This window comes from Drosophila novamexicana, unplaced genomic scaffold (assembly GCF_003285875.2).
Source record: "Drosophila novamexicana strain 15010-1031.04,08,12 unplaced genomic scaffold, DnovRS2.1 tig00002641-arrow-arrow-pilon, whole genome shotgun sequence".
NCBI classification, from domain to species: Eukaryota; Metazoa; Arthropoda; class Insecta; order Diptera; family Drosophilidae; genus Drosophila; species Drosophila novamexicana.
In genome coordinates, this window is record NW_020825025.1 from 4,902 (window position 1) to 24,210 (window position 19,309).

At 33.1% G+C, this 19,309-nt stretch overlaps 2 long non-coding RNA genes across 2 annotated transcripts; one reads left to right on the forward strand and one right to left on the reverse strand.

Annotated features, from left to right (window-relative positions):
- Positions 1–1,441: 1,441 nt before the first annotated feature.
- On the reverse strand, positions 1,442–1,642 carry LOC115769160. Its single transcript, XR_004018714.1, has 2 exons — positions 1,573–1,642; positions 1,442–1,497 (listed from the first exon to the last, which is right to left on the reverse strand). It is a non-coding gene; the product is annotated as an uncharacterized LOC115769160 (long non-coding RNA).
- Positions 1,643–4,623: 2,981 nt separating this feature from the next.
- On the forward strand, positions 4,624–5,255 carry LOC115769161. Its single transcript, XR_004018715.1, has 2 exons — positions 4,624–5,124; positions 5,200–5,255. It is a non-coding gene; the product is annotated as an uncharacterized LOC115769161 (long non-coding RNA).
- Positions 5,256–19,309: the final 14,054 nt, after the last annotated feature.

Genomic DNA, 19,309 nt, shown 5'->3' on the forward strand with positions numbered 1-19,309 from the left:
CTAGTTTTTTGGGGCAGAAATGATGTATTGAAGGGACTGGAAGGGTGACAGGCTGGTTACGCTATTTAGGCTTGAACTCGTGAACAATCATGTGTGGAGGCGAAAATTTGTGATCACAAATGATTGGGAACATATTATGTGAAACATTTATTTTGAATGATGATATTTCACGAGGGGTGGAGAAATTAAATTTAGTTATTGACACGCTAGCAGAAGATTTGCTAGCAATATAGGCTGCCAATGACTCAGAAGTGGTGTCCGACGAAAATCTAGACACAAAGACTTGCCTACGAGGGGCAACTACCGTTAAAGTAGGCGCTGATGGGGCTGTAGGTAATACAGGAGTTGGGGGAGCTAACGAGGCACAATGATTGTTTTTAACAATCTGGGCAAGATTGCGCGCAGGTCTACCTTTGCGGCCAGGAGCTGATGGGGCTGAGGCAGTTTGATTAATTGGGACGGGATCAGGTACGGGCTCTACTGGGACTAGTACAGGGGTTGAAACAGGGGTAATTGGACAGTCGCTTGGAGAAGGCGATAAAGACAACATTGGAGATACCTCCAAGTTGCTAGGAAGGGACAAGAAAGTAGTAGGTGTCTGAACAGACGTAGAGGGCAATTGCAAAAGTTGAGGCTCCAACCGGCGATTGGTTGGGGACTCAAATTTATATTTGCCAAGCAACTCGAAACTCGAGTCAAAATTACTCGAGAGCTGCTTAGCCACATTATTTAATTTTAAGAATTGACTTCTCACAGAATTATACATTCTAGAGAAATCAATTTGCTTGTCGATGCATTCTGGGCACGACCAATGCAAGCCACCACAGCCCTTCTTGGCAATAGCAGCGATCTTGTCGCAATCACGCCCAGTGAGACCTGCACATTTAGCATGCATCATATTCTCACACAGCCAGCAATTAACAAATTGCGGCAGTGCAGAATCATCAGCCTGCTTGAACGTGCACGGTTTCTTACAGCACAACATAATTATTTAATGCGTATGCAAATTGCGAGAGCACAGAGCAAAACGAAAACGGCGCACAAGATAGAGCAAGTAAATACACAAACAAATTGTTTGGAGCAAAAAGCAATAGAAAAAGTTTGCGAGAGCGCGATGCACAAGCAGAAAGTATGCAGCGAACACACGCACAAACAAGTGTATGCACAGGGGAACACCAAAGCAAAAAGAATCAAAACAGGCAATAACAACAACACGGAACTGATGCCGCGTTTTATAAAATGTAATAATTAACAGACTTACGCTGCACAACAGATAACACAGTTTATTAAAGCTTCTTAAATAAAGCACTGAAAAATGCAAAATTTTGAAATAAAAAGCAGGATTTATTGATGGCTCTGGCGACTTTTCCATATTTCAATATTTATTTGTTGGCTGGCTCGAGGTCCGTGTTTGTTAAAACAAACAATGAAAACAATTTTATTTTAATTTTCTTCCGATATATTTCGGTTGCACATCGGCAAACCGTCTTCAGGGCACTAACACCAAGATACAAAAAACAATTAACAATTATAATACAATAAATTAAACATTATTTCGAACATTTTACATACATTATTTTACACGTCTGCGCTTTTTGACGTGGAGATTGTTACTGAGGTTGTTTGGCTGTTTAAGAGGTGTCTGTACCAGTGAGCGCAATTTTCTGTGTCTGTCTTGTAGTTTAGTCGTTTGTTGGTTGGTGTGTTAATTATGTGTAGCATTTCCAATGTGTGTCGCTTGTTATAGTGTTGTTCTTGTTGTAAGATTGTTGTTTCATCAAAATTTGGTGTGTGGTTGCTTTTTATACAATGGGTCATAAGTGCTGTTTTCTGTATATTATTTTGATGTCTTAGTTTGAAGTCCGATTTATGTTGACTAATCCTTGTTTTTAGCTTCGATTTTGTTGTACCTATGTAGACACTATTGCACTTGTTGTTGTTTTCCCCGCCACATGGTATTTGGTAAACGACGTTGCTTTTGTCGATCATCGGGATTTTCGACTTTATCTTGTTGAAGAATTTTTGTAATGTATTCGTCGGTTTGTGTGCTACTTTTATATCTTGTTTGTTATAACAGTCTGAGTTTGTGAGGCGTTCTGATAGTCGTGGTACATATATTAGTGATTTGTATATTTTAGCAGGTTCTGTTGGCTTTTTTCTTTCGATTTGTCGTCTTTTTAATAATGTTTTGATTATATTTGGGGGGAAGTCATTTTTGGTCAAGAGTTTTTTGATTTCATGTTCAATTTCTTTGTGGTATATTGTGTCCGATATTTTCATCATTCTATTCATACAGCCTAGTGCTGTATTGATTATCATACTCTTTGGGTGGTTTGAATTGAAGTTGAGTATTCGTCCGGAGGCTATGGGTTTCCTATACCACTTTATTTTGAGTGTGTTGTCCATTCTGCTTACAATAGAGTCTAAAAATGGTAATTTCCCGTCCTTTTCTAATTCCATTGTAAATTTTATCTGTTTGTGGAAGGAATTCAATTCTTTTAGAATATTTTCCACGTCTATTTTGTTCGTTATGGCAAAAAGGTCATCTACATATTTGGTCAAGAGTCTTGGTTTTATTTTTAATTTATCTATAATCTTGTCCAACAGTTCCTCCATTAATATATCTGCGATTACTGGGGAAGCCGGTGATCCCATTGGCATTCCTTTAAGTTGTGTGTATATTTTGTCTTCGTATTTGAAATATCTGTTTTCCTGTATGCAAAATCTAACTATGTCCATAAATAGTTGTTTCGGTATATTCGTGTGCTCTTCTAATTTGGTCCATTTTTGTCTTATTGTGTCAAGTGCTAATTCTATTGGTATGCTGGGAAATAAGGATACTACGTCAAAAGATACTAATGTTTCCTCTTCTCTAATCTGGGAGTTGTTGACTCTGTCTTTAAAATCTACCGCGTTCTTGATGTTGTACCTAGAGTCCATTGTCAGATTTTTTAATATTTGTATTATATATTTGCGAGAGCGAGAGAAATATAGAAAACAAAATAACAACAACACTCAAGAAAAGACAAGAAACGAAACACGATAAGTTACGAGATCAACGGAACCTAGCCTTAGCGGACAACAACACTCAAAGAGAGTGGTTTGTAAACAAAACAAAAATAGAATTGCCGCCAAACGTCGTAGCGTTACTCGCAAAAGGGCCGAAGTTCGCTCTCCCAATCAGCAAGAGAGATTTTCCTCTCTTGAAATACATCGCAGACGGTGAGGAGCTAGTGCAAACAATAAAAGAAAAGGAAACACAAGAGTCGGCGCGCACAAAATTCTCTTTGTAAGTCAAAGAGCATAAAACCAAGAACAACCAAAACAGTAGGGATCGAGCAATACTGGACACAGTGGAACAGACACGAAAATTACTGAAAGAAAATATAAATATTAAAATTCTATCGTCGGATAAGGGCAACAAAACCGTAGCAATGGATGAGGATGAATATAAAAATAAAATGACAAATATTTTAGACGACTTATGCGCGTATAGAACACTGAGACTGGATCCGACATCAAGACTACAGACAAAGAATAACACCTTCGTAGCACAATTATTCAAGATGGGTCTTAAGAAGATGGGTCGAAAGAAATAAGATGACTACAACAACAGCGGTACCTCCGAGGATATATGGACTACCAAAAATACACAAGGAAGGAACACCACTGAGACCAATATGTTCTTCCATCGGATCTCCATCTTACGGACTGTGCAAATATATAATACAAATATTAAAAAATCTGACAATGGACTCCAGGTACAACATCAAGAACGCGGTAGATTTTAAAGACAGAGTCAACAACTCCCAGATTAGAGAAGAGGAAACATTAGTATCTTTTGACGTAGTATCCTTATTTCCCAGCATACCAATAGAATTAGCACTTGACACAATAAGACAAAAATGGACCAAATTAGAAGAGCACACGAATATACCGAAACAACTATTTATGGACATAGTTAGATTTTGCATACAGGAAAACAGATATTTCAAATACGAAGACAAAATATACACACAACTTAAAGGAATGCCAATGGGATCACCGGCTTCCCCAGTAATCGCAGATATATTAATGGAGGATTTGTTGGACAAGATTACAGATAAATTAAAAATAAAACCAAGACTCTTGACCAAATATGTAGATGACCTTTTTGCCACAACGAACAAAATAGACGTGGAAAATATTCTAAAAGAATTGAATTCCTTCCACAAACAGATAAAATTTACAATGGTATTAGAAAAGGACGGGAAATTACCATTTTTAGACTCTATTGTAAGCAGAATGGACAACACACTCAAAATAAAGTGGTATAGGAAACCCATAGCCTCCGGACGAATACTCAACTTCAATTCAAACCACCCAAAGAGTATGATAATCAATACAGCACTAGGCTGTATGAATAGAATGATGAAAATATCGGACACAATATATATAAATTGAACATAAATTGAACATGAAATCAAAAAACTCTTGACCAAAAATGACTTCCCCCCAAATATAATCAAAACATTATTAAAAAGACGACAAATCGAAAGAAAAAAGCCAACAGAACCTGCTAAAATATACAAATCACTAATATATGTACCACGACTATCAGAACGCCTCACAAACTAAGACTGTTATAACAAACAAGATATAAAAGTAGCACACAAACCGACGAATACATTACAAAAATTCTTCAACAAGATAAAGTCGAAAATCCCGATGATCGACAAAAGCAACGTCGTTTACCAAATACCATGTGGCGGGGAAAACAACAACAAGTGCAATAGTGTCTACATAGGTACAACAAAATCGAAGCTAAAAACAAGGATTAGTCAACATAAATCGGACTTCAAACTAAGACATCAAAATAATATACAGAAAACAGCACTTATGACCCATTGTATAAAAAGCAACCACACACCAAATTTTGATGAAACAACAATCTTACAACAAGAACAACACTATAACAAGCGACACACATTGGAAATGCTACACATAATTAACACACCAACCAACAAACGACTAAACTACAAGACAGACACAGAAAATTGCGCTCACTTGTACAGACACCTCTTAAACAGCCAAACAACCTCAGTAACAATCTCCACGTCAAAAAGCGCAGACGTGTAAAATAATGTATGTAAAATGTTCGAAATAATGTTTAATTTATTGTATTATAATTGTTAATTGTTTTTTGTATCTTGGTGTTAGTGCCCTGAAGACGGTTTGCCGATGTGCAACCGAAATATATCGGAAGAAAATTAAAATAAAATTGTTTTCATTGTTTGTTTTAACAAAGACGGACCTCGAGCCAGCCAACAAATAAATATTAAAAAGCAGGATAAAAGCGCAAAAATATATAAAAATCTTGGAGGACAAGTAAAACACGTCAATCACTCTCAACTGAGAACTCTTTCTCGTTATAGTTTAATTTAACCTCCTATAAGGATATTGTTTACTATAAATTGCATTCTCTAAAACGGAGACATGTTTGAATCTAAGAATGCTTGTCTTCTATTTGTTTGAACGACTTGTTTTCAAGGATATTCAAGTTATACAGTTCATTCGTGGAATACCTTATTTTACACAAAGAAGAGCTTGTCGTGGAGGATGCCGGACATATTTCGATGTGTGCTATTCTCGACGTTTTTATTCTTTTGCTTTTCCTCCTTAAGATTATCGCCCAATTTGCTCTCTTGGATACGTTGGCTATAAAATTCACTTAATGATGTTGATTGAAAGGATCTGTCTGCTTTTAGTACTTGTAAAAATCCTAGGGATGATATACTAACAGAGTGTCATATTTTAGGTATGCTGTCAATGCATTATCGCAGCAGCGGTCATAAACTATTGTGTTTAATTAGAATATTTTTTCTAGCAGATTTCTGTTTCTGCATTTTTGTTATCCTCCTCTTCTATCTGGACTGCCTCCTCAGATGTGGTTGTAGTTTGCGACCCACTATCACTCATATCGGTCGAAAAGTAGATTTTTGTTTGAAAAACATATTATTTTTCAAAAATCTTGACCAAACTCGGCATTTATTAGCTTAACTATGCTCCTTATATATATACAAAATCCTATCAACATCGGGCCACTATATCATATAGTCGAAAATTAAGTTGTTGTTTAAAAAAAAATTTTGTTTTTCAAGATATTTTGTCCAAACTCGACGTTTATTAGTTTTACTTTACTCCTCATATATATGCGAAATCCTATTAAGATCGGATCACTATTTCATATAGCTGCCATAGGAACGATCGGTCGAAAATTAAGTTTTTGTGTGAAAAAACATTTTGTTTTTCAAGATATCTTGACCAATCTTAGCATTTATTAGTTGTACTAATCTCCTCATATATAGGAAAATCCTATTAAGATCCGACCACTATATCATATACCTGTTATAGGAACGTTAGGTTAAAAATTAAGTTGTATGAATAAATATCTTGTTTTTCAAAATATCTTGACCAAACTCGGCAATTTAAATATACTCCTCATATATATGCAAAATTTTATTAAAATCGGACCACTATATCATATAGCTGCCATAGGAACGATCGGTCGAAAGGTAGATTCTTGTCTGAAAAACATTTTATTTTTCAAGATATCTTGACCAAACTCGGCAGTTATTAGTTTTACTATGCTCCTTATATATATGCAAAATGCTATTAAGATCGAACCACTATATCATATAGTTGCCATTGGATTGATCGGTCGAAAATTAAGTTGTATGAAAAAACATTTTGTTTTTCAAGTTATCTTGACCAAACCTGGCATTTACTAGTTTTACTTTACTCCTCATATATAAGCAAAATCCTTCTTAGATCGGACCGCTATATCATATAGCTGCCATAGGAACGATCGGTCGAAAATTAAGTTGTTGTTTGAAAAAAAATTTTGTTTTTCAAGATATCTTGACCAAACTCGGCCCTTATTAGTTTAACTATACTCCCTATATATAGGCAAAATCCTATTAAGTTCGGACCACTATATCATATAGCTGCCAAAGGAACGATCGTTAAAAATAAAATTGTCGTATGAAAAACATTTGGTTTTTCAAGATATCTTGAGCAAACTCGGCATTTATTAGTTTTAATATACTCCTGATATATAAGCAAAATCATATTAAGATCGCACAACTATATCATATAGCTGCCATAGGAACGATCGGTCGAAAATTAAGTTGTTGTATAAATAATCATTTTGTTTTTCCAGATATCTTGACCAAACTCGACATTTATTAGTTTTACTATGCTCGTCATATAAATGCAAAATCCTATTAAGATCGGTACAATAAATCATATAGCTGCCATAGGAACGGTGGGTCGAAAATTAAGTTGTTGTATGGAAACCTATTTTGTCATTCAAAATATTTTGATTAAATACGGCATTTAAGGATTTCACTATGCTCCCTTCAGTTTTGCAAAATCTTATTTACATCGGACTACTATATCATATATCTGTCATAGAAACGATCGGCCGAAAACTAGGTTTTTAATTAAAAGCCTATTTGTTTATCAAGATATCTTGACCAAACTCAGCATTTATTAGTTGTACTATACCTCTCATATATAGGAAAATCCTATTAAGATCCGACCATTATATCATATAGGTGTTATAGGAACGTTAGGTTGAAAATTAAGTTGTATGAATAAATATCTTGTTTTTCAAAATATCTTGACCAAACTCGGCAATTTAAATATACTCCTCATATATATGCAAAATTTTATTAAAATCGGACCACTATATCATATAGCTGCCATAGGGACGATCGGTCGAAAGGTAGATTCTTGTCTGAAAAACATTTTATTTTTCAAGATATCTTGACCAAACTCGGCAGTTATTAGTTTTACTATGCTCCTTATATATATGCAAAATGCTATTAAGATCGAACCACTATATCATATAGTTGCCATTGGATTGATCGGTCGAAAATTAAGTTGTATGAAAAAACATTTTGTTTTTCAAGTTATCTTGACCAAACCTGGCATTTACTAGTTTTACTTTACTCCTCATATATAAGCAAAATCCTTCTTAGATCGGACCGCTATATCATATAGCTGCCATCCGTCGAAAATTAAGTTGTTTGAAAAAAAATTTTGTTTTTCAAGATATCTTGACCAACCTCGGTCTTTATTAGTTTTACTTTACTCCTCATATATATGCGAAATCCTATTAAGATCGGATCACTATTTCATATAGCTGCCATAGGAACGATCGGTCGAAAATTAAGTTTTTGTGTGAAAAAACATTTTGTTTTTCAAGATATCTTGACCAAACTCAGCATTTATTAGTTGTACTATACTCCTCATATATAGGAAAATCCTATTAAGATCCGACCACTATATCATATAGGTGTTATAGGAACGTTAGGTTGAAAATTAAGTTGTATGAATAAATATCTTGTTTTTCAAAATATCTTGACCAAACTCGGCAATTTAAATATACTCCTCATATATATGCAAAATTTTATTAAAATCGGACCACTATATCATATAGCTGCCATAGGAACGATCGGTCGAAAGGTAGATTCTTGTCTGAAAAACATTTTATTTTTCAAGATATCTTGACCAAACTCGGCAGTTATTAGTTTTACTATGCTCCTTATATATGCAAAATGCTATTAAGATCGAACCACTATATCATATAGTTGCCAAAGGAACGATCGTAAAAATAAAATTGTCGTATGAAAAACATTTGGTTTTTCAAGATATCTTGACCAAACTCGGCATTTATTAGTTTTAATATACTCCTCATATATAAGCAAAATCATATTAAGATCGCACAACTATATCATATAGCTGCCATAGGAACGATCGGTCGAAAATTAAGTTGTTGTATAAATAATCATTTTGTTTTTCCAGATATCTTGACCAAACTCGACATTTATTAGTTTTACTATGCTCCTCATATAAATGCAAAATCCTATTAAGATCGGTACAATAAATCATATAGCTGCCATAGGAACGGTGGGTCGAAAATGAAGTTGTTGTATGGAAACCTATTTTGTCATTCAAAATATTTTGATTAAATACGGCATTTAAGGATTTCACTATGCTCCCTTCAGTTTTGCAAAATCTTATTTACATCGGACTACTATATCATATATCTGTCATAGAAACGATCGGCCGAAAACTAGGTTTTTAATTAAAAGCCTATTTGTTTATCAAGATATCTTGACTAAACTCAGCATTTATTAGTTGTACTATACTCCTCATATATATATCATGTAGGTGTTATAGGAACGTTAGGTTGAAAATTAAGTTGTATGAATAAATATCTTGTTTTTCAAAATATCTTGACCAAACTCGGCAATTTAAATATACTCCTCATATATATGCAAAATTTTATTAAAATCGGACCACTATATCATATAGCTGCCATAGGAACGATCGGTCGAAAGGTAGATTCTTATCTGAAAAACATTTTATTTTTCAAGATATCTTGACCAAACTCGGCAGTTATTAGTTTTACTATGCTCCTTATACATGTGCAAAATGCTATTAAGATCGAACCACTATATCATATAGTTGCCATTGGATTGATCGGTCGAAAATTAAGTTGTATGAAAAAACATTTTGTTTTTCTAGTTATCTTGACCAAACCTGGCATTTACTAGTTTTACTTTACTCCTCATATATAAGCAAAATCCTTCTTAGATCGGACCGCTATATCATATAGCTGCCATCGGTCGAAAATTAAGTTCTCTGAAAAAAAATTTTGTTTTTCAAGATATCTTGACCAAACTCGGCCTTTATTAGTTTTACTATACTCCTCATATATAAGCAAAATCATATTAAGATCGCACAACTATATCATATAGCTGCCATAGGAACGATCGGTTGAAAATTAAGTTGTTGTATAAATAATCATTTTGTTTTTCCAGATATCTTGACCAAACTCGACATTTATTAGTTTTACTATGCTCCTCATATAAATGCAAAATCCTATTAAGATCGGTACAATAAATCATATAGCTGCCATAGGAACGGTGGGTCGAAAATTAAGTTGTTGTATGGAAACCTATTTTGTCATTCAAAATATTTTGATTAAATACGGCATTTAAGGATTTCACTATGCTCCCTTCAGTTTTGCAAAATCTTATTTACATCGGACTACTATATCATATATCTGTCATAGAAACGATCGGCCGAAAACTAGGTTTTTAATTAAAAGCCTATTTGTTTATCAAGATAGCTTGACCAAACTCAGCATTTATTAGTTGTACTATACCTCTCATATATAGTAAAATCCTATTAAGATCCGACCACTATATCATATAGGTGTTATAGGAACGTTAGGTTGAAAATTAAGTTGTATGAATAAATATCTTGTTTTTCAAAATATCTTGACCAAACTCGGCAATTTAAATATACTCCTCATACATATGCAAAATTTTATTAAAATCGGACCACTATATCATATAGCTGCCATAGGGACGATCGGTCGAAAGGTAGATTCTTGTCAGAAAAACATTTTATTTTTCAAGATATCTTGACCAAACTCGGCAGTTATTAGTTTTACTATGCTCCTTATATATATGCAAAATGCTATTAAGATCGAACCACTATATCATATAGTTGCCATTGGATTGATCGGTCGAAAATTAAGTTGTATGAAAAAACATTTTGTTTTTCAAGTTATCTTGACCAAACCTGGCATTTACTAGTTTTACTTTACTCCTCATATATAAGCAAAATCCTTCTTAGATCGGACCGCTATATCATATAGCTGCCATCCGTCGAAAATTAAGTTGTTTGAAAAAAAATTTTGTTTTTCAAGATATCTTGACCAACCTCGGTCTTTATTAGTTTTACTTTACTCCTCATATATATGCGAAATCCTATTAAGATCGGATCACTATTTCATATAGCTGCCATAGGAACGATCGGTCGAAAATTAAGTTTTTGTGTGAAAAAACATTTTGTTTTTCAAGATATCTTGACCAAACTCAGCATTTATTAGTTGTACTATACTCCTCATATATAGGAAAATCCTATTAAGATCCGACCACTATATCATATAGGTGTTATAGGAACGTTAGGTTGAAAATTAAGTTGTATGAATAAATATCTTGTTTTTCAAAATATCTTGACCAAACTCGGCAATTTAAATATACTCCTCATATATATGCAAAATTTTATTAAAATCGGACCACTATATCATATAGCTGCCATAGGAACGATCGGTCGAAAGGTAGATTCTTGTCTGAAAAACATTTTATTTTTCAAGATATCTTGACCAAACTCGGCAGTTATTAGTTTTACTATGCTCCTTATATATGCAAAATGCTATTAAGATCGAACCACTATATCATATAGTTGCCAAAGGAACGATCGTAAAAATAAAATTGTCGTATGAAAAACATTTGGTTTTTCAAGATATCTTGACCAAACTCGGCATTTATTAGTTTTAATATACTCCTCATATATAAGCAAAATCATATTAAGATCGCACAACTATATCATATAGCTGCCATAGGAACGATCGGTCGAAAATTAAGTTGTTGTATAAATAATCATTTTGTTTTTCCAGATATCTTGACCAAACTCGACATTTATTAGTTTTACTATGCTCCTCATATAAATGCAAAATCCTATTAAGATCGGTACAATAAATCATATAGCTGCCATAGGAACGGTGGGTCGAAAATGAAGTTGTTGTATGGAAACCTATTTTGTCATTCAAAATATTTTGATTAAATACGGCATTTAAGGATTTCACTATGCTCCCTTCAGTTTTGCAAAATCTTATTTACATCGGACTACTATATCATATATCTGTCATAGAAACGATCGGCCGAAAACTAGGTTTTTAATTAAAAGCCTATTTGTTTATCAAGATATCTTGACTAAACTCAGCATTTATTAGTTGTACTATACTCCTCATATATATATCATGTAGGTGTTATAGGAACGTTAGGTTGAAAATTAAGTTGTATGAATAAATATCTTGTTTTTCAAAATATCTTGACCAAACTCGGCAATTTAAATATACTCCTCATATATATGCAAAATTTTATTAAAATCGGACCACTATATCATATAGCTGCCATAGGAACGATCGGTCGAAAGGTAGATTCTTATCTGAAAAACATTTTATTTTTCAAGATATCTTGACCAAACTCGGCAGTTATTAGTTTTACTATGCTCCTTATATATGTGCAAAATGCTATTAAGATCGAACCACTATATCATATAGTTGCCATTGGATTGATCGGTCGAAAATTAAGTTGTATGAAAAAACATTTTGTTTTTCTAGTTATCTTGACCAAACCTGGCATTTACTAGTTTTACTTTACTCCTCATATATAAGCAAAATCCTTCTTAGATCGGACCGCTATATCATATAGCTGCCATCGGTCGAAAATTAAGTTCTCTGAAAAAAAATTTTGTTTTTCAAGATATCTTGACCAAACTCGGCCTTTATTAGTTTTACTATACTCCTCATATATAAGCAAAATCATATTAAGATCGCACAACTATATCATATAGCTGCCATAGGAACGATCGGTTGAAAATTAAGTTGTTGTATAAATAATCATTTTGTTTTTCCAGATATCTTGACCAAACTCGACATTTATTAGTTTTACTATGCTCCTCATATAAATGCAAAATCCTATTAAGATCGGTACAATAAATCATATAGCTGCCATAGGAACGGTGGGTCGAAAATTAAGTTGTTGTATGGAAACCTATTTTGTCATTCAAAATATTTTGATTAAATACGGCATTTAAGGATTTCACTATGCTCCCTTCAGTTTTGCAAAATCTTATTTACATCGGACTACTATATCATATATCTGTCATAGAAACGATCGGCCGAAAACTAGGTTTTTAATTAAAAGCCTATTTGTTTATCAAGATAGCTTGACCAAACTCAGCATTTATTAGTTGTACTATACCTCTCATATATAGGAAAATCCTATTAAGATCCGACCACTATATCATATAGGTGTTATAGGAACGTTAGGTTGAAAATTAAGTTGTATGAATAAATATCTTGTTTTTCAAAATATCTTGACCAAACTCGGCAATTTAAATATACTCCTCATATATATGCAAAATTTTATTAAAATCGGACCACTATATCATATAGCTGCCATAGGAACGATCGGTCGAAAGGTAGATTCTTATCTGAAAAACATTTTATTTTTCAAGATATCTTGACCAAACTCGGCAGTTATTAGTTTTACTATGCTCCTTATATATGTGCAAAATGCTATTAAGATCGAACCACTATATCATATAGTTGCCATTGGATTGATCGGTCGAAAATTAAGTTGTATGAAAAAACATTTTGTTTTTCAAGTTATCTTGACCAAACCTGGCATTTACTAGTTTTACTTTACTCCTCATATATAAGCAAAATCCTTCTTAGATCGGACCGCTATATCATATAGCTGCCATCCGTCGAAAATTAAGTTGTTTGAAAAAAAATTTTGTTTTTCAAGATATCTTGACCAACCTCGGTCTTTATTAGTTTTACTTTACTCCTCATATATATGCGAAATCCTATTAAGATCGGATCACTATTTCATATAGCTGCCATAGGAACGATCGGTCGAAAATTAAGTTTTTGTGTGAAAAAACATTTTGTTTTTCAAGATATCTTGACCAAACTCAGCATTTATTAGTTGTACTATACTCCTCATATATAGGAAAATCCTATTAAGATCCGACCACTATATCATATAGGTGTTATAGGAACGTTAGGTTGAAAATTAAGTTGTATGAATAAATATCTTGTTTTTCAAAATATCTTGACCAAACTCGGCAATTTAAATATACTCCTCATATATATGCAAAATTTTATTAAAATCGGACCACTATATCATATAGCTGCCATAGGAACGATCGGTCGAAAGGTAGATTCTTGTCTGAAAAACATTTTATTTTTCAAGATATCTTGACCAAACTCGGCAGTTATTAGTTTTACTATGCTCCTTATATATATGCAAAATGCTATTAAGATCGAACCACTATATCATATAGTTGCCAAAGGAACGATCGTAAAAATAAAATTGTCGTATGAAAAACATTTGGTTTTTCAAGATATCTTGAGCAAACTCGGCATTTATTAGTTTTAATATACTCCTCATATATAAGCAAAATCATATTAAGATCGCACAACTATATCATATAGCTGCCATAGGAACGATCGGTCGAAAATTAAGTTGTTGTATAAATAATCATTTTGTTTTTCCAGATATCTTGACCAAACTCGACATTTATTAGTTTTACTATGCTCCTCATATAAATGCAAAATCCTATTAAGATCGGTACAATAAATCATATAGCTGCCATAGGAACGGTGGGTCGAAAATGAAGTTGTTGTATGGAAACCTATTTTGTCATTCAAAATATTTTGATTAAATACGGCATTTAAGGATTTCACTATGCTCCCTTCAGTTTTGCAAAATCTTATTTACATCGGACTACTATATCATATATCTGTCATAGAAACGATCGGCCGAAAACTAGGTTTTTAATTAAAAGCCTATTTGTTTATCAAGATATCTTGCCCAAACTCGGCATTATCTATTTTCCTTGTGCTTCTTAAATACATGCAAAGCACTATGAACATTATGAAAGGGTTGGGTCTGCTAGGTTTTTAGATCTTCGGCGTGCCGAAGATAGCCCTTCTTTCTCGTTATAGTTTAATTTAACCTCCTATAAGGATATTGTTTACTATAAATTGCATTCTCTAAAACGGAGACATGTTTGAATCTAAGAATGCTTGTCTTCTATTTGTTTGAACGACTTTTTTTAAATGATATTTAAGTTATACAGTTCATTACTGGAATAACTTGTTTTACACAAAGAAGAGCTTGTCGTGGAGGATGCCGGACATCTTTCGATGTGTGCTATTCTCGACGTTTTTCTTCTTTTGCTTTTCCTCCTTAAGATTATCGCCAGCTTTGGTCTGTTGGATACGTTGGCTATAAACGTCACTTAATGCTGTTGATTGAAAGGATCTGTCTGCTTTTAGTACTTGTAAGAATCCTAGGGATGATATACTAACAGAGTGTCATATTTTAGGTATGCTGTCAATGCATTATCGCAGCAGCGGTCATAAACTATTGTGTTTAATTAGGATATTTTTTCTAGCAGATTTCTGTTTCTGCATTTTTGTTATCCTCCTCTTCTGTCTGAACTGCCTCCTCAGATGTGGTTGTAGTTTGCGACCCACTATCACTCATATCGGTCGAAAAGTAGATTTTTGTTTGAAAAACATTTTATTTTTCAAAAATCTTGACCAAACTCGGCATTTATTAGCTTAACTATGCTCCTTATATATATACAAAATCCTCTCAACATCGGGCCACTATATCATATAGTCGAAAATTAAGTTGTTGTGAATTAAGTTGTATGAATAAATATCTTGTTTTTCAAAATATCTTGACCAAACTCGGCAATTTAAATATACTCCTCATATATATGCAAAATTTTATTAAAATCGGACCACTATATCATATAGCTGCCATAGGAACGATCGGTCGAAAGGTAGATTCTTGTCTGAAAAACATTTTATTTTTCAAGATATCTTGACCAAACTCGGCAGTTATTAGTTTTACTATGCTCCTTATATATATGCAAAATGCTATTAAGATCGAACCACTATATCATATAGTTGTCGTATGAAAAACATTTGGTTTTTCAAGATATCTTGAGCAAACTCGGCATTTATTAGTTTTAATATACTCCTCATATATAAGCAGAATCATATTAAGATCGCACAACTATATCATATAGCTGCCATAGGAACGATCGGTCGAAAATTAAGTTGTTGTATAAATAATCATTTTGTTTTTCCAGATATCTTGACCAAACTCGACATTTATTAGTTTTACTATGCTCCTCATATAAATGCAAAATCCTATTAAGATCGGTACAATAAATCATATAGCTGCCATAGGAACGGTGGGTCGAAAATGAAGTTGCTGTATGGAAACCTATTTTGTCATTCAAAATATTTTGATTAAATACGGCATTTAAGGATTTCACTATGCTCCCTTCAGTTTTGCAAAATCTTATTTACATCGGACTACTATATCATATATCTGTCATAGAAACGATCGGCCGAAAACTAGGTTTTTAATTAAAAGCCTATTTGTTTATCAAGATATCTTGCCCAAACTCGGCATTATCTATTTTCCTTGTGCTTCTTAAATACATGCAAAGCACTATGAACATTATGAAAGGGTTGGGTCTGCTAGGTTTTTAGATCTTCGGCGTGCCGAAGATAGCCCTTCTTTCTCGTTATAGTTTAATTTAACCTCCTATAAGGATATTGTTTACTATAAATTGCATTCTCTAAAACGGAGACATGTTTGAATCTAAGAATGGTTGTCTTCTATTTGTTTGAACGACTTTTTTTAAAGGATATTTAAGTTATACAGTTCATTACTGGAATAACTTGTTTTACACAAAGAAGAGCTTGTCGTGGAGGATGCCGGACATCTTTCGATGTGTGCTATTCTCGACGTTTTTCTTCTTTTGCTTTTCCTCCTTAAGATTATCGCCAGCTTTGGTCTGTTGGATACGTTGGCTATAAACGTCACTTAATGCTGTTGATTGAAAGGATCTGTCTGCTTTTAGTACTTGTAAGAATCCTAGGGATGATATACTAACAGAGTGTCATATTTTAGGTATGCTGTCAATGCATTATCGCAGCAGCGGTCATAAACTATTGTGTTTAATTAGGATATTTTTTCTAGCAGATTTCTGTTTCTGCATTTTTGTTATCCTCCTCTTCTGTCTGAACTGCCTCCTCAGATGTGGTTGTAGTTTGCGACCCACTATCACTCATATCGGTCGAAAAGTAGATTTTTGTTTGAAAAACATTTTATTTTTCAAAAATCTTGACCAAACTCGGCATTTATTAGCTTAACTATGCTCCTTATATATATACAAAATCCTATCAACATCGGGCCACTATATCATATAGTCGAAAATTAAGTTGTTGTGAATTAAGTTGTATGAATAAATATCTTGTTTTTCAAAATATCTTGACCAAACTCGGCAATTTAAATATACTCCTCATATATATGCAAAATTTTATTAAAATCGGACCACTATATCATATAGCTGCCATAGGAACGATCGGTCGAAAGGTAGATTCTTGTCTGAAAAACATTTTATTTTTCAAGATATCTTGACCAAACTCGGCAGTTATTAGTTTTACTATGCTCCTTATATATATGCAAAATGCTATTAAGATCGAACCACTATATCATATAGTTGCCAAAGGAACGATCGTAAAAATAAAATTGTCGTATGAAAAACATTTGGTTTTTCAAGATATCTTGAGCAAACTCGGCATTTATTAGTTTTAATATACTCCTCATATATATGCGAAATCCTATTAAGATCGGATCACTATTTCATATAGCTGCCATAGGAACGATCGGTCGAAAATTAAGTTTTTGTGTGAAAAAACATTTTGTTTTTTAAGATATCTTGACGAAACTCAGCATTTATTAGTTGTACTATACTCCTCATATATAGGAAAATCCTATTAAGATCCGACCACTATATCATATAGGTGTTATAGGAACGTTAGGTTGAAAATTAAGTTGTATGAATAAATATCTTGTTTTTCAAAATATCTTGACCAAACTCGGCAATTTAAATATACTCCTCATATATATGCAAAATTTTATTAAAATCGGACCACTATATCATATAGCTGCCATAGGAACGATCGGTCGAAAGGTAGATTCTTGTCTGAAAAACATTTTATTTTTCAAGATATCTTGACCAAACTCGGCAGTTATTAGTTTTACTATGCTCCTTATATATATGCAAAATGCTATTAAGATCGAACCACTATATCATATAGTTGCCATTGGATTGATCGGTCGAAAATTAAGTTGTATGAAAAAACATTTTGTTTTTCAAGTTATCTTGACCAAACCTGGCATTTACTAGTTTTACTTTACTCCTCATATATAAGCAAAATCCTTCTTAGATCGGACCGCTATATCATATAGCTGCCATCGGTCGAAAATTAAGTTGTTTGAAAAAAAATTTTGTTTTTCAAGATATCTTGACCAAACTCGGCCTTTATTAGTTTTACTATACTCCCTATATATAGGCAAAATCCTATTAAGTTCGGACCACTATATCATATAGCTGCCAAAGGAACGATCGTTAAAAATAAAATTGTCGTATGAAAAACATTTGGTTTTTCAAGATATCTTGAGCAAACTCGGCATTTATTAGTTTTAATATACTCCTCATATATAAGCAAAATCATATTAAGATCGGTCGAAAATTAAGTTGTTGTATAAATAATCATTTTGTTTTTCCAGATATCTTGACCAAACTCGACATTTATTAGTTTTACTATGCTCCTCATATAAATGCAAAATCCTATTAAGATCGGTACAATAAATCGTATAGCAGCCATAGGAACGGTGGGTCGAAAATTAAGTTGTTGTATGGAAACCTATTTTGTCATTCAAAATATTTTGATTAAATACGGCATTTAAGGATTTCACTATGCTCCCTTCAGTTTTGCAAAATCTTATTTACATCGGACTACTATATTATATATCTGTCATAGAAACGATCGGCCGAAAACTAGGTTTTTAATTAAAAGCCTATTTGTTTATCAAGATATCTTGCCCAAACTCGGCATTATCTATTTTCCTTGTGCTTCTTAGATACATGCAAAGCACTATGAACATTATGAAAGGGTTGGGTCTGCTAGGTTTTTAGATCTTCGGCGTGCTGAAGATAGCCCTTCTTTCTCGTTATAGTTTTTTAACCTCCTATAAGGATATTGTTTACTATAAATTGCATTCTCTAAAACGGAGACATGTTTGAATCTAAGAATGCTTGTCTTCTATTTGTTTGAACGACTTTTTTTAAAGGATATTTAAGTTATACAGTTCTCCTCCTCTTCTATCTGGACTGCCTCCTCAGATGTGGTTGTAGTTTGCGACCCACTATCACTCATATCGGTCGAAAAGTAGATTTTTGTTTGAAAAACATTTTATTTTTCAAAAATCTTGACCAAACTTGGCATTTATTAGCTTAACTATGCTCCTTATATATATACAAAATCCTATCAACATCGGGCCACTATATCATATAGTCGAAAATTAAAATGTTGTTTGAAAAAAAATTTTGTTTTTCAAGATATTTTGTCCAAACTCGACGTTTATTAGTTTTACTTTACTCCTCATATATATGCGAAATCCTATTAAGATCGGATCACTATTTCAAATAGCTGCCATAGGAACGATCGGTCGAAAATTAAGTTTTTGTGTGAAAAAACATTTTGTTTTTCAAGATATCTTGACCAAACTCAGCA